The sequence below is a fragment of the Otolemur garnettii genome, unplaced genomic scaffold, assembly GCF_000181295.1.
Source record: "Otolemur garnettii isolate 467f Iridium unplaced genomic scaffold, OtoGar3 scaffold00117, whole genome shotgun sequence".
Taxonomy (NCBI): Eukaryota; Metazoa; Chordata; class Mammalia; order Primates; family Galagidae; genus Otolemur; species Otolemur garnettii.
The window spans coordinates 5,779,953-5,794,120 of record NW_003852512.1 but is presented as its reverse complement, the minus strand read 5'-3'; positions in this window follow the sequence as shown (position 1 = coordinate 5,794,120).

The following is a 14,168-nucleotide window of genomic DNA, read 5'->3' as shown; positions in this document are numbered from 1 at the left end:
GACAGTTTACAGAGAAGGCATGCCTTATGGGCTTTTTTTTTTTTTTTTTTGACATGGGCTCTTTGTTGAGTTACCTTTGATTACCTTGGGCAAGTGAACAAGGGAGTAAGTGATTTTGAGCAGTGCTCGGGGACAAGACTAAGTCATCACCTGGATAAGAGCTTTCATTGTTTGGCTGCAGGCTGGCACAGCCATTGTGGGAAGGCTATCTTTCAGACTCGGCCCTCAGGGTATTAGTGCAAGACCAGTTTTGGCACATTTGATAAGCCGGATAGCCACTTGTGGGGAAATTTGAACAACACATGTTTTCCTGGGAAAGCGACTGTGTGGCCAATGGACACCTTTGGAAAGGTCAAAGGGTGTGTCTATTAAACAAGCAGAGAAGAGTTTCAGTCTGCCAACACTGTGGGGATTAAGGGCAAAGAAGTCAGAAAGACAGAACCAGGTCTCCTCAGCAAGACAGGCACTTACAGTCTGCATCTTATCAGGATTGTGATCAGCTTCTCATACCACAGAAGATCACCTGTTTCCCAGGCAATATATCACAAGATATATACTATATATATATATATATATATATACACACACACATACATATATATAGCAAGATATATATTTTTTTCCTTTAAAATTTTGTTCAACACACTCCCCCTACATTTTTCTTTTTTCCTCTTTTTACTTATGTAACTATGATTTTTCCTTGTTTCCTTCTTTAATAACAAGAGCTTCATTTTTTGCTAGTTTTTCTGCCCCTGTAATACTTTTTTTCATCCAATTTAGTGACTTGAGGTTCTTTGTTTGTTTGTATTGTTTTGAGTTATAGTATTTTGTTTTTCTGTACTATTTGGTGCAGGTGAAGTCTTGTGTCTGCTCAAGCTGGCAAAGAGTTCCAGACCTCAAGGCATCTACTGAACCCAAAACCCAGAGTTTGGGAATTTGGGGTGTGGGTCAAGTTCCCTACCGTGTTCCACTATTGCTCCTGTCTCTCTCTTTCTGTTCTTCTCTGTTTGTTGTAAATCCTCCCTTTTACTCCATTCTGTTCTCTTTTTTTTTCTTTTTTTATCTTGCATGCTTAATTGCTCTTATCTATTCTTTTCCTTTTATTCCATTACCAAAAAACCACTTTAACACCTTAGATCAGAGACATGGCAATTTAAAGAGCAGGAGGAAGTGAAAAGAAAAAGTAGGGGAAGAAAACAGACAAAAAGGAAACATTCAGGAGGAATGAATAGCAGAAAAATCCTGGCAACATGAAAAACCACCACAACAGCATAATTCCCTCAAGGGATCATGGAATAGCTATTGCAAAGGATTCCAACTATAAAGAAATACTAGAAACAACAGAAAAGGAATTTAAAATATGAGTGGTAAAAACAATGAAGGGAATTCCAGAGAAACTGGAAAATAACCAAAAGTAAATCCAAAAACAGAATCAAATGAGAGATGAACAATACAAAGACTATAGAAAGGAAATAGTGGAGCTTAAGAAATTGAAACAGTCAATCAGGGAACTTAAAGATGGAGTAGAAAGTGTCAATAACAGATTAGACCATGCAGAAGAAAGAATCTCAGAGATAGAGGATAAAGCTCTTGAGCTAACACGGGCAGATAAAGAGATAGAAGGAAAAAGAGAGACAGAAAGAAAATTCACTGACAGAATTTTGGGAATTCATGAAGTATTTAAACATAAACACTATTGTTCAACATAGAGCTGGAAGTTCTAGCCAATATAATCAGCCAAAAGAAGGTTACAAAAAGCATCCAAATGGGGTCAGAGGAGGTCAAAGTCTTGCTCTTTGATGATGATCTGATCTTATACTGAGAAAACCCTATAGACAAAACTATAAAATTCCTGGGAGTGTTCATGAAATACAGTAAGGTCTCAGGGTATAAAAATCAATGTTCAAATCAGTAGCCTTTGTATATGCCAATATTAGCCAAGATTAGAAGCAAATCAAGGGCACAATTTCCTTTACACTAGCCTCAAAGAAAATCAAATACTTAGAAAAACACCTAGCAAAAGAGGGGAAAGATCTTCTCAAAGAGGATAATGAATCTCTAAGAAAAGAAATTGCAGAAGACACTAACAAATGGAAGAACATACCAAGCTTTTGGCTTGGAAGAATCAACATCACAAAAATGTCTATTCTACCCAAAGCAATCTATGAATTCAGTGCAATCCCCATAAAATATCAACATCATATTTTGAAGAACTGGAAAAAAATGGTCTTCATTTTGAATAGAACCAGACTCCTCCCCCTCCCCCCAAAAAAACCCATATAGCTAAGGCTATTCTTAGTAATAAAAAAGAAGTAGGCCACATCACCCCACCGGACTCCAAGCTATATTACAAGTGCACAATATTCAAAACAGCATGCTATTGGCATAAAATAGAGACATGCTGTTTTATAAGCCACAAAAAGAATTCAGTGGGGAAAAGAATCCCTATTCACAAATGGTGCTAGTATAACTGGATAACTGCATGTAAAAGACTGAAACTCAACTCACAACTTTCACCATTTACAAAAATTGACTCAAGATGGATAAAAGACTTAAATCTAAGACATGAAGTGATAAAAATCTTAGAAGAAAGTGTCGGGGGAATCTCTTGACAATATTGGACTGGGGAAAGAATAGATAAACCTTTGACCAGATTAACTAGAAATAGAAAAGTAAAATCTCCAATAACCTCAGTCAGAATTAATAAAGGGGAAATAACAACAGATGCCACAGAGATACAAGAGATCATCTCTGAATAATAAAAAAACCTTCTATGACCAGAAATTTGACAATGTAAAGAAACTAGATCAATATCTGTGATTGTACCCTCTCCTTAGCTTTAACCAGGAAGAAAAAGATCTTTTGATCAGACCAATTTCAGGAACTGAGATCGAAGATAAAATAAAAAAAACTTCACCCTCCCCCCCAAAAAAATACCTTGGTCCAGATGTATACCCTGGAATAATATTTAGCCATTAAAAAAGATGGAGAGTATAAATCTTTTACATTTATATATTCTTCTTGGTAAACTTTGGCAAAAATGGAAAAATAAATATCCAATGTACTCCATGCTAACATGGAACCAATATATAAATAACTACATTTTCACAAGGTCAATAAAACACATATATAGTCTTTTACAGGGATGGGAGCCGGGATGGAGGGAGGATAATTGGCAGGAGGAGGAAGGGTGTGTGCACATTGTGAAGGTGTCTAACATGCCCCCTAGGTGAGGAGTTCTTTTACAAATGGAACTTTGCCCTGGAAGTGAGAACAATGTAACCTAAAACTTTGTACCCTCACATTAATTTGAAATAAAAAATAAATTTAAAAAATTACTGTTTGGTTACAAAATTTGTGATTAATCAGTTTGAAAAAATTAAAGAATCAATATTCCTGGGAGAACCTGGGAGACTTTGGACTCAAACCGTGTAATTTAAGGTCAACTGATAAAATGAGACAGAAAACCAAAGGCCAATGTCTGCATCTTTGCAGGGAATCCAGCAACACTGTGGCTTCCTGGGAACTCTAGGGTAAAGCACTCTTGGTACAGATACTGGCAGTGTCTGAAAGGCACTTTGGCTGTAGTAACACTGAGCTTCCTTTAGGCGGTGTCCTGAACATTATTCGCTGACTAAACAGCATGAGAACAGGAGAGGAAGAGGCCCCAAATCTGTTGTAAATAATAATATATGCATGGCAACTCTTTGTTTTTCACCAGAAACAACTGGGCACACTTTGTTTGGAGAACTCGTACATCCCACTAGGTACAATTTTCAGCTCTTATAAATTGGGCGTTAAAATTTAATAAGAAAGAACAGTCTTTGTAACCTTATTTTGTATTCACAGTCTAGTGAAGCCTAGGCATGCAAATTATAGACATAAAGCAAATCTGATGCACACTGGTATATTGCCTGGATTGGAACTTCTCCACTTCTAACGGCTATTCCCTACCCTCTCACCAAATAAAGCAGGAGACTCACAATTTTCTATGGGATTTTAGAGGATAAACTAATTCAAAATCTGTTCATTTAATGTTTGTGGAATAGCTATTGTTTATAAGGTATTGTTTCAGAAAAATGATACAGAAATGTTAAAAATTATACGATCTGCAACAAATTCATGTAAGTAATCTGAATGGGAGGTCTCAAAAATGTTGCTTCTGTTTTAAAGAAACAGAACACTCTTATTAAATCCCCACCATGTGTACCATTGTATCTGGGTGAGTGGGGCTATGACCAGAGATTGAAAGGCATAATAAAACTCAAACTACAAAAAGCAATGGGTAGACACCACTTTAATTATGTCAGAATAACATATAATCCCCTCATCACCATGACTACCGCCTAGAAACTTGGGTCATACAAGGGAGAGGGGCATGCAAAAGAAGGAAAGAGACCGTTAAGGCCTGATGATATATCCAAAAATATGAAACTTTAAACTAGACAGCAACAGAAGTTACATTATTTGTGTGGGGTTACAAATCACTGAAATATATTAAATATGCTAGAACAGCATAGGAATGTTCATTTGTTCTATGCAGATGTGGTGCTTGAAAGCTATATTGAGTTACAATATATGTGTTAAAAATATGTAAAAATGTGTTTTGCATGCAATTCTGTCTATTGGATATATTGCTAACCACATTACTTTCAAAATAATTAGTTATTTTACCAAATTTATCAATGTCTTTCCAAGTGAGTGTGCCCCAAATTCTCAAATGTAAAACCTTAAGATTTTCATCTAAATAAATTAACTATGTAGGGGGTTAGCATCCAGTGATGTGCTAACGTCTGGATAGTATGCAACTGTAAGAAATGGAATTATAAAGACAATGATCTTCTGATTTGATTTCCCACGGTAATTTTTGAGATACAGATCGTGAAACAGAAACTCCAGCAAAAGAAGACAAGAATTCAGTGCCTAGTGATTGATAATAGATTGATAATTACATTAGGTTTTTTGCTGATGCTATTCATGTCTTCTTTTTAAGGCTCTTTATGAGAGATTTGTCTAAGTCCTAAAAATAACTATTTTTCTTCTTTCGGGAAATAATTATATAGTTAATCATATTTCTTGTGTGTGTTTGGCTACTAGGAATTTGAGAGGCAAATATAGTATCCACAAATAGCAAAGTGTAGTTTTCAATTAATCAATCCATAAACAACATAGCTTCAAAACTAACAAGCTATTTCCTTTATTATATGTGCTTGTATAATTATATAATTACCAATTCCACTATACTATCTATTAAAAACAAACTTTCATTCATTTGTATAATTATCTGATTAATACATGCCCCCCAGTAGACAGTATGTTCTATGAAGACAAGAAAAGTTGTGTAATTCCTGGCAAATGATACATGCATAAAAATACATGTGCAAGTTCAAAGTAACTTGTGGAATCTATTTTGTGTACTAACCTCACCCCAGCTTCATCTTATGTATTTCTTCTTAATTTCTCTTTGCCCTTCCTTTTTTTTTTATTTCTTATAGCATAACTGTGTACATTAATGCAATCATGGGGTACAGTGTGCTGTTTTCATGCACATTTTGAAATACTCTCATCAAACTGGTCAAGGTAACCTTCATGCCATTTTCTTAGTTATTGAGTTAAAACGTTCATACTCTGCTTTTAGAAAGATTCACTTGTACCCTTGTAAGGTAAACCATAGAGGTGACCCCACCAATCTTCCTCCCTCCCCCCATCCACACCCCCTCACCTCGCCCTCCCACCCCCTTCCCATATTCTAAGGTTATAATTAGGTTATGACATTCCTATAAAAGCTATGAATTAGTTTCAAAATAGGGCTGTGTACATTGGATACTTTTCTTCCATTCTTGAGATACTTTGCTAAGAAGAACATTTTCTAATTCTATCCATATAAACATGAAGGAGGTAAAGTCTCCATCCTTCTTTAGGGCTACATAGTATTCCAGGGTGTACATGTACCACAATTTATTGATCCATTTGTGGGTTGATGGGCATTTGGGTTTCTTCCATAACCTAGCAATTATGAATTGGGCTGCAATAAACATTCTAATACAAATATCTTTGTCGTAATTCGATTTTTGGTCTTCTGGATATATACCTAATAAAGGAATTGCAGGATCAAATGTTTGCCCTTCCTTTTTAAAACCAGTGTGTTTTTATTATAAAAGTGATTGTCTTTTTTATTGTGTAAAACATCATAAAATACAAAAAAGTGTAAAAATAACTCTTAATACTTATAACTAACGACACCTTTTAAACATTTTCCTAGATCTTTAGTTAAATATTTATATTGTATGAAGATGACTCAAACAGGACATATCCCTGCTTTTTTTTTCCACAAATTTTTCTATGCCAATTAATCATTGATCTATGACAAAACTTCAATTTATTTATGAAGTTTAATTGATTGTTTGATAGGTACTTTTATAAAACGCTATAAATCCTTTTTGGAACAAGTATGGCTACAATTAAGCACTGGAGTTTTGCCCTTGGAAAGTTGGTGTAAAAAAGATACAACATGAAATAGACTCTTATCTACTGAGAGGCATTCATCACATTTTTTTTTTTTTTGCACTTTTTGGCCGGGGCTGGGTTTGAACCTGCCATCTCGGGTATATGAGGCGTACACCTTACTCCTGTGAGTCACAGGTGCTGACCCACCAAATGTTTTTATCCCTCCCACATGAACCAAAGGTCAATATATGAGCTTGGGATACAATCTGAGGATCAAGCAGACTCAACTCTCATAGTCAACAAGATATGAGAGAGACTGGTAATGTATTTTCTGTGCTAATTAGCAGTTCAAGGATGGGGCATGAGAGAACTCTTCAGTGACACACTGACATTAGAACTACTGGCCATAAGCACAGAAAAAAAAAGAATCTATGAAGTAATCAGAAAGCAAAATGAAAAAATAAGTTCTTGCCTATCAATGATTGCTTTGAATATGCATGATTAAATTATCCCATTAAAAGGCACAGATTGACTGGATGGATTAAAAATAAAAGAATCAAGCATATGCTGTCTACATATTTCACTTTTAAGGACACATATAAACTGAAAGTTGAGGGATAGAAAAAGTTAATCCACACAAATGGAACTAAGAGAGCAAGGGGTGTCAACATTTATATCAGAAGAAATAGATTGAGGGCCAAAAACAGTAGAAAGACAAAGATGATAATTATATAATGATAGAGAGTTCAAATTCATCATGATGATATAATAACAGTATAATTTAAATTCACTCAACAGCAGAACAACAAAATATTAAAAACTTTACATCTTTTGTATTAACCTAGATTGAGTTGGAACACATTCTTCTTAGTAAAGTATCACATGAATGGAGAAGCAAGAATATAATGTACTCAATTGTAATATGAAGCCAGTAGACGATCTAACACATACCCTCATAAGAGAAAAACCCAAATCAATTCAAGGTGGGTGGTAGGGGAATGAGGGAGTGGGGAGAGGGGAGGAGGATGCGGGATGGAAGGTTCTGCTATAAGGCACACCTCTTGGCAGAAGGGCACAATTATAAGAGGGACTTTACCTAACAAATGCAGTTAGTGTAAACTATTTATTTGTACCCTCAATGTATCACAAACAATTTTAAAAAGTAAACATTAAATGATCTGAAGGAAAACAGACTGCAATACAATAATATTATGAGACTTCAGTACCTGATGTTTGTCAATGGATACATCATTCATATAGGAAATCAATAGAGAAACATTAGATTTGAGCTATACATTAATCCAAAAATACTTTTTTTAAATCCAAAAATACTTAAAGGCATATATATAACATTTCTTCCAACAGGATCAAAATGCACACTTTTTTTCTCAAGCATACACAGAACAATTACCATGACAGATCAGATTTGACCACAAAATAAATATTTATAAATGTAAGAAGACTGAAATCATATCAAGTATCTTTTCCAATCACAACAACATGTTATTCAACAACCAATTGGACAAGGAAGAAATTTAAAAAAGGAATTTAAAAATGCCTTGAGATAAATAAATTTGGAAATAGCACACAAAAACTTATGGTACATAGCAAAAGTAGTTTTTAGGGATATTTATAGCCATAAATTCTTATATTAGAAAAGAAGAAAAAAAAATTCAAATTCAAATCCTAACACTATACCTCAAAGAAATAGAAACAGAGCAAAAAGAGGAGCCCAGTGTTAGCAGACATAAGGATATAACAAAGATTGTGGAGCATAATTGAACTAAATAGAAAAAAAGAAAACAGAAAAGGTTAAGATGGCAGACTAAATCCTTTCCGAGAGAATTAGAAGTTGCAAATGAATGCCCACCTACAGATGAGTTTCCTTGGAAGAGAGCAGTCTAAATCACTGGAGAAGCATGTGGAACCTTCTTAGTGGAGAAGGTGATGGAGTGATCCATTCTGCAAGATTGGAAGATACCTGGAGAAGGCATTCACACCTCGAGAAGAGCAGAAGGAGAGAGTCCTAAGGCTCTATAGGTACCACAGCCTGACCTATGAGAAGTCCCCCCCCCACACTATGATTGGGCTGATCAGACAGCTGCTTAGAGTCTGTGCAGTAATAGTGTACCAGAAAGTGAGCTCAGTAGTAGCTTAGTAGCTTCTGTTCCTGTGTTGCTTCAACTGATGCCATTCCCAGTTCTCAGGTCCAGGGCATCAGGCCTATACAGGGCTCCACCTTACTGCAGCCACCCCTGCATCACCCTGCTCACCAGGGAGGTAGTAGGTATAGCACATGCTGTCCTGTGACATGCTTCGTGAATGGGAGCTAAGCACCTTGCACCCCCAAGAAGGAATTTGAACAGAATGGGAGTCACAAACCAGCAGAGAATCTTGTAGTGACTGCTTCCATGGGACATGAGCCGGGGGAGAGCTTGGCTGTACAGTGGGGCCAACAGCACAGTCCAACCCCTGCAACATATGGACAGTTCCACCTCTATCTTATGTCTGGATATTACATATTCAGTGTTCCTGCACTGCAGTCCAACCCCATTGTCCTACTCAGGCAGCTCCTGCCCTGCCTTCATGCCAAGGCTCTGGTTCCATGGCTCCCACTGTCCCGAAGCCCACAGTCTGCCCCCAAAGATCCAGGGCTGAGCTCAGCAAAATTACCTCAAGATGGAGTAAAGAGTCAAATTTAAGGCCTGAAACTATAAAACTACTAAACAAAAACATAAGAGAAATACCTTAGGGCATTAATGTAGGCAAAGATTTTATGGAGAAGACCTCAAAATTAAAGGCAACAAAAACAGTAAAGTAAATGAAAAACCCCAAAATAGACTAATGAATCTGTATAATAAGCTTCTGTATAGCAAAGGAAACAATCAATAAAGGAACAACTTATTTAATGAGAGAAAATACTTGTGTGCTATTATTCCAATAAGAGACTAATATCCAGAATATACCAGAAACTCAAACAATTCAACAATAAAATTCATGACTTATTAAAATTGAGGGAAAGGACATGAACATAAATTTATCAAAAATAACAATGACCAACAGGAATATGAAAAAATGATTAAAATCACTGTCAGGAAAATGAAAATCAAAACCACAATGAGGTATCATCTTACCCTACATAAAATGTCTATTATTAAAAAGGCAAAAACAATAGACGCTGGTGAGAATGCAGAGAAAAGGAAATCCTTATATAGTATTAGTAAGAATTTAAGCTAATAAAACCACTATCCACACTACTATAGAGATTGTCAAAAAAAACCAAAAATAAAACTGTGATACAATCCCATATACTAGCTATCCCACTTTGGGGTATTTGTACAAAGAAAAAGAAGTCAGAATATCAAGGAGATACCTGTTTATTGCAACATTATTCACAAAAGCAAAAATAAGACATCAAATGTGTGTCTATCAATGGAAGAATATATAAAGAAAAGGTAGTATATATGCATAATGTAATATTATTTAGCCATAAAGAGGAATGAAACTATCATTTGAAGAAACATGAATGGAACTGGAGGTCATTACATCTACTGAAATAAGCCATGTCAAAAAAGGCAAGCAGTGAATATTCTCACTCACATTTGGAAGTTAAAAATGTTGATCTCATGGAAGTAATGAGTAGAATTATAAATGGCAAAGTCTCAGATAGATATGTTAGTGGGTGTGGGGAAGTGAAGAGAGGTTTGTTAATGGGTACAAACATTCAAATGGATTGAATGAATAAGTTCTAACATTTGATAGCAGTGTAGAATACCTACAATACGCAACAATGTGTTGTATATTTTAAAATAGCTAGAAGACTTGAAATGCACTCAGTGCATAAAAATGATCAATATTTGACATTATGGATACCCTACATGTGCTGACTTGATAACTACTTACTCTATGCATGTAACAAGTATCTCATATACCCCTGAAATATGTACAAATAATATTAATCTACAAAAAATAAAAAAAATTGTGTTACCACCATAAAAGCAGATATATTAACAATGGGAACAGAATAGAGAGCCCAGAAATAAATCCACATTTTAGAGTCATGTGATTTTCTAAAAAAGTTTCAGGAATAAACATAGAAGAAAAGACAGTCTCTGAAGTAAATGGTGCTAAGAAGACTGGATATCTACATGCAGAATAATGAAATTAGACCTTCTCTCACACAATGCACAGACGTCAACTCAAGTTAGGTTAAAGCCTTAAATATAAGATTGAAAATTTAAAACTACTAGAAGAAAGGAGGGATGGAAAACTCCATGACATTGGTCTGGGAAATGATTGGATATAACCCCAAAAGCACAAATAACAAAAGCATAAATAGGAGAATGGATTGCATCAAACTAACAAGCTTCTGCATGGCGGAGGAAACAACTAACAGCAAGAGAGAAAATATTAGCCAAAGTTGCATCTATTAAGTGGTTACTATTCATAATATAAAAGGAACCCAAATAACTCAATAGCAAGAAAAGAAATACCCGTATTTAAAAAATTCTAATTTTTCTGAGTTTCAGCATAAGAAAAGTGGGAAAACTTCTGGTTAGGCTTGCCTAGGCAAGCCGCATGATGCGAGGTTCTAACATATAGGTAAGAGCTCCATGATTCAGGCTCCTCTAGTATATCCATTAGACCTCACCACACTGTTGCCATAGGTTAAATCCCACTTACCACACTTCGGAGCTAAACTAAGCACATGGAAGAAGACTGTGGGCCATCAATTCAAAATAGTGGTGGTAAGATGGATAAATTTGAGTTGTTGAATCAATTTGAAATATTTATCATTTTATTTGCTTATTTATCAATTAATGGGTCCTTGAATTCTATAAAAACAGGCATTGCAATAGCATTTTATTTGTTGAGGAGAAATCTGTGAATCTCTTAAGATATTTACAGCCACATTATTTCAAGCATACTTTCTGCAGCAATATCATTTGCATTATATTATCACATTCATAGAAAAAGGAAAATCCTGCTCTTTTGTGGTGTTAATGTTGGCGTTAATTTTTCAAACAGAAAACATCTGTTTTTTATGTCTTCAATCATGAATGCCATAAATAGATAACAAGGAAATTGTTATCTTACTATTTTCTTGCTTCTGTTTCTCTAGCTCAATGGTTAAGGGGAGAGCCTCACCAGACGGAGAATAAACAGAAACATGAAAATAAAACTGCATAGTGTTTTTGCTGACTTTACTTTTTAAGCATATGCATATTTACAAATTGTAACATTAACATTGGAAATGTTAATGGAGTTAATGTGACTTTTGATATATGTATAAATGCTGGAATGGGAATGAGTTAATCGTTAACATATATATCACCCCACAGATTTAATGTTTTCTGGTGAAAAAGTTATCCAGGCTGGGCATGGTGGTTCACACCTGTAATCCTAGCACTTTGGTAGGCTGAGGTGGGTGGATTGCCTGAGTTCAGGAGTTCAAGACCAGCCTAAGCAAGAGCTAGACTCCGTTTCTAAAAAAAAAAAAAAAGAAAAAGAAAAAAATGGCTGGGCCTTGTGGCAGGTGCCTGTGGTCCCAGATACTGGGAGGGAGGCTAAGGCATGATGATTGCTTGAGACCAAGAGTTTAAGGTTGCTGTGAGCCACAATGCCACAGCACCCTACTGGGGATAGCAAAGTAAGATTCCGTCTCATAAAAAAAAAAAAAGTTAGCAAACTGTCTGAATAGATACTTCTCAAAAGAAGGCACAGAAATGTCCAAAAGTCATAGGAAGAAATGCTCAGCATCACTAATCATTAGGGGAAGGCAAATGAAAACCATGATGTGACCTCACACGAGTTACAATGGTTATTATTATTAAAATAGAAGAGATAACAAAGTTTGTACACTGTTTTGGGAAATGTAAGTTATAAAGACATTATGAAATATGTCATAGAGAGTCCTCAAAATACTCAGAATAGAACTACTATATGATCTAGAAATCTCACTTTTGAGTATATACCAAAGGATATAAAGTCAGTATTTCAAAAAGATACCGGCAAAACTATGCAATCTTATTTACACTAGCCAATATATGAATTCAACCTAAGTGTCCATCATCAAATGCATGGCTAAAGACAATGTAATATATACACACAATGAAATATTCTTAAGCTTTTTAACAAATGGAAATTCTATAATTTCTGACAACATAGATGAATCTGGTGAGCACTATGCTTTAGCAAAATAAGGCACAAACAAAACAACAAATATCATGTGATTTCAGTTATACCTGAAATCTGAGAAACTTACTGATGTCCAGTGTAGAATGGTGGTTTTCACAGAGTAAGGTGGAGGAGTGCAGAATGAGGAGGTAGTCAAATCTTACAAACTTTTAGTTAGGAGGAATGTGTCAGATATCTATTGCCCAGTACAAAGCCTATAGGTAATAACAATGTACATTTCAGAATTTCTAAGACTACACTTTAAGTGCAATATGGCACCTGCTTATTTCTCCGATCTTTCCTGGAATTTCCTCATCTCAACTTTACGTTCCTAGTTTCCTTCTTGCAGTTTGTCTGTGTGTTGTTTCTCTCATTCATAATGTCCCTCCCACTCTACATTTATCTAAATTAGCTGTATTTAATCTTCAAACTCACTAAGTGTCATCTCCTCTGAGAAAGCCTCCCTGACACCACTGTCCACTATCTGAGGTGCCTTGCTTCCTTCATTCAGTGAAAAACAGGCATTTGATAAGGGTGCTGCTCCTCTCATCTCAATAGACTGGGAACTCCTGTATATGTGTGCATCCCTGGTCCTACCATAGCAAATACTTTGCTATACATCTGTTTTGCCAATGAATAAATGAAGTCCAGTAGATGTGATTGTGGGTTATCAAACTTCTTGGAGCACAGCCTCCAGGAAGCAATTAGTGATATGGGGGAGAAAACCTACTATCCATGGAAAAGGGGTTGACAAGACTGAGCTAAGGCTCCAGGAAAGTAGGCTAAGTTTTAGAATATGACTCCAGATCAGTATTTTTTTTTTTTGAGACAGAGCCTCAAGCTATCCCCCTGGGTAGAGTGCTGTAGCATCACAACTCACAGTAACCTCCAACTCCTGGGCTTAAGTGAGTCTCCTGCCTCAGCCTCTCAAGTAGCTGGGACCACAGGCACCTGCCACAATGCCTATCTATGTTTTAGTTGCAGCTGTCATTGTTGTTTGGCGGGCCCAGGCTGGATTTGAACCCACCACCTTAGGTCTATGTGGCTGGTGCCTTAGCCACTTGAGCTACAGGCGCTGAGCCCCAGATCAGTATTTTTAAACTTACTTATCTCATGGCACACTCAAACCTATAGTTGGGCAGCACACTAAAATTATATTTATAAAAAAAGAGTAAAAAGAAAGAATATATATATATATACTGTGCTTTGAACTTCTTTCAAAAATAATTTCATTAACAATATTTGAAAAAAAATTTCAGAGCACACACCCCTAAGATCTTCTCATGGCACACCAGTGTGCTGCAGCACACCAGCTGAAAATCACTGCTCTATCCAAAGGACCAAACATTACTTTGCAACAAAGATATTTGCACCAGATTGTTAATTGCAGCTCAATTCATAATTGCCAAGTCTTGGAAGAAGCCTAAGTGCCCATTGACCCATGAATAATGGATTAATAAATTGTAGTATATATACACCATGGAATACTATACAGCCTAAAAAAGATGGAGACTTTACCTCTTTTTACTATTTTTTTTTTTTTT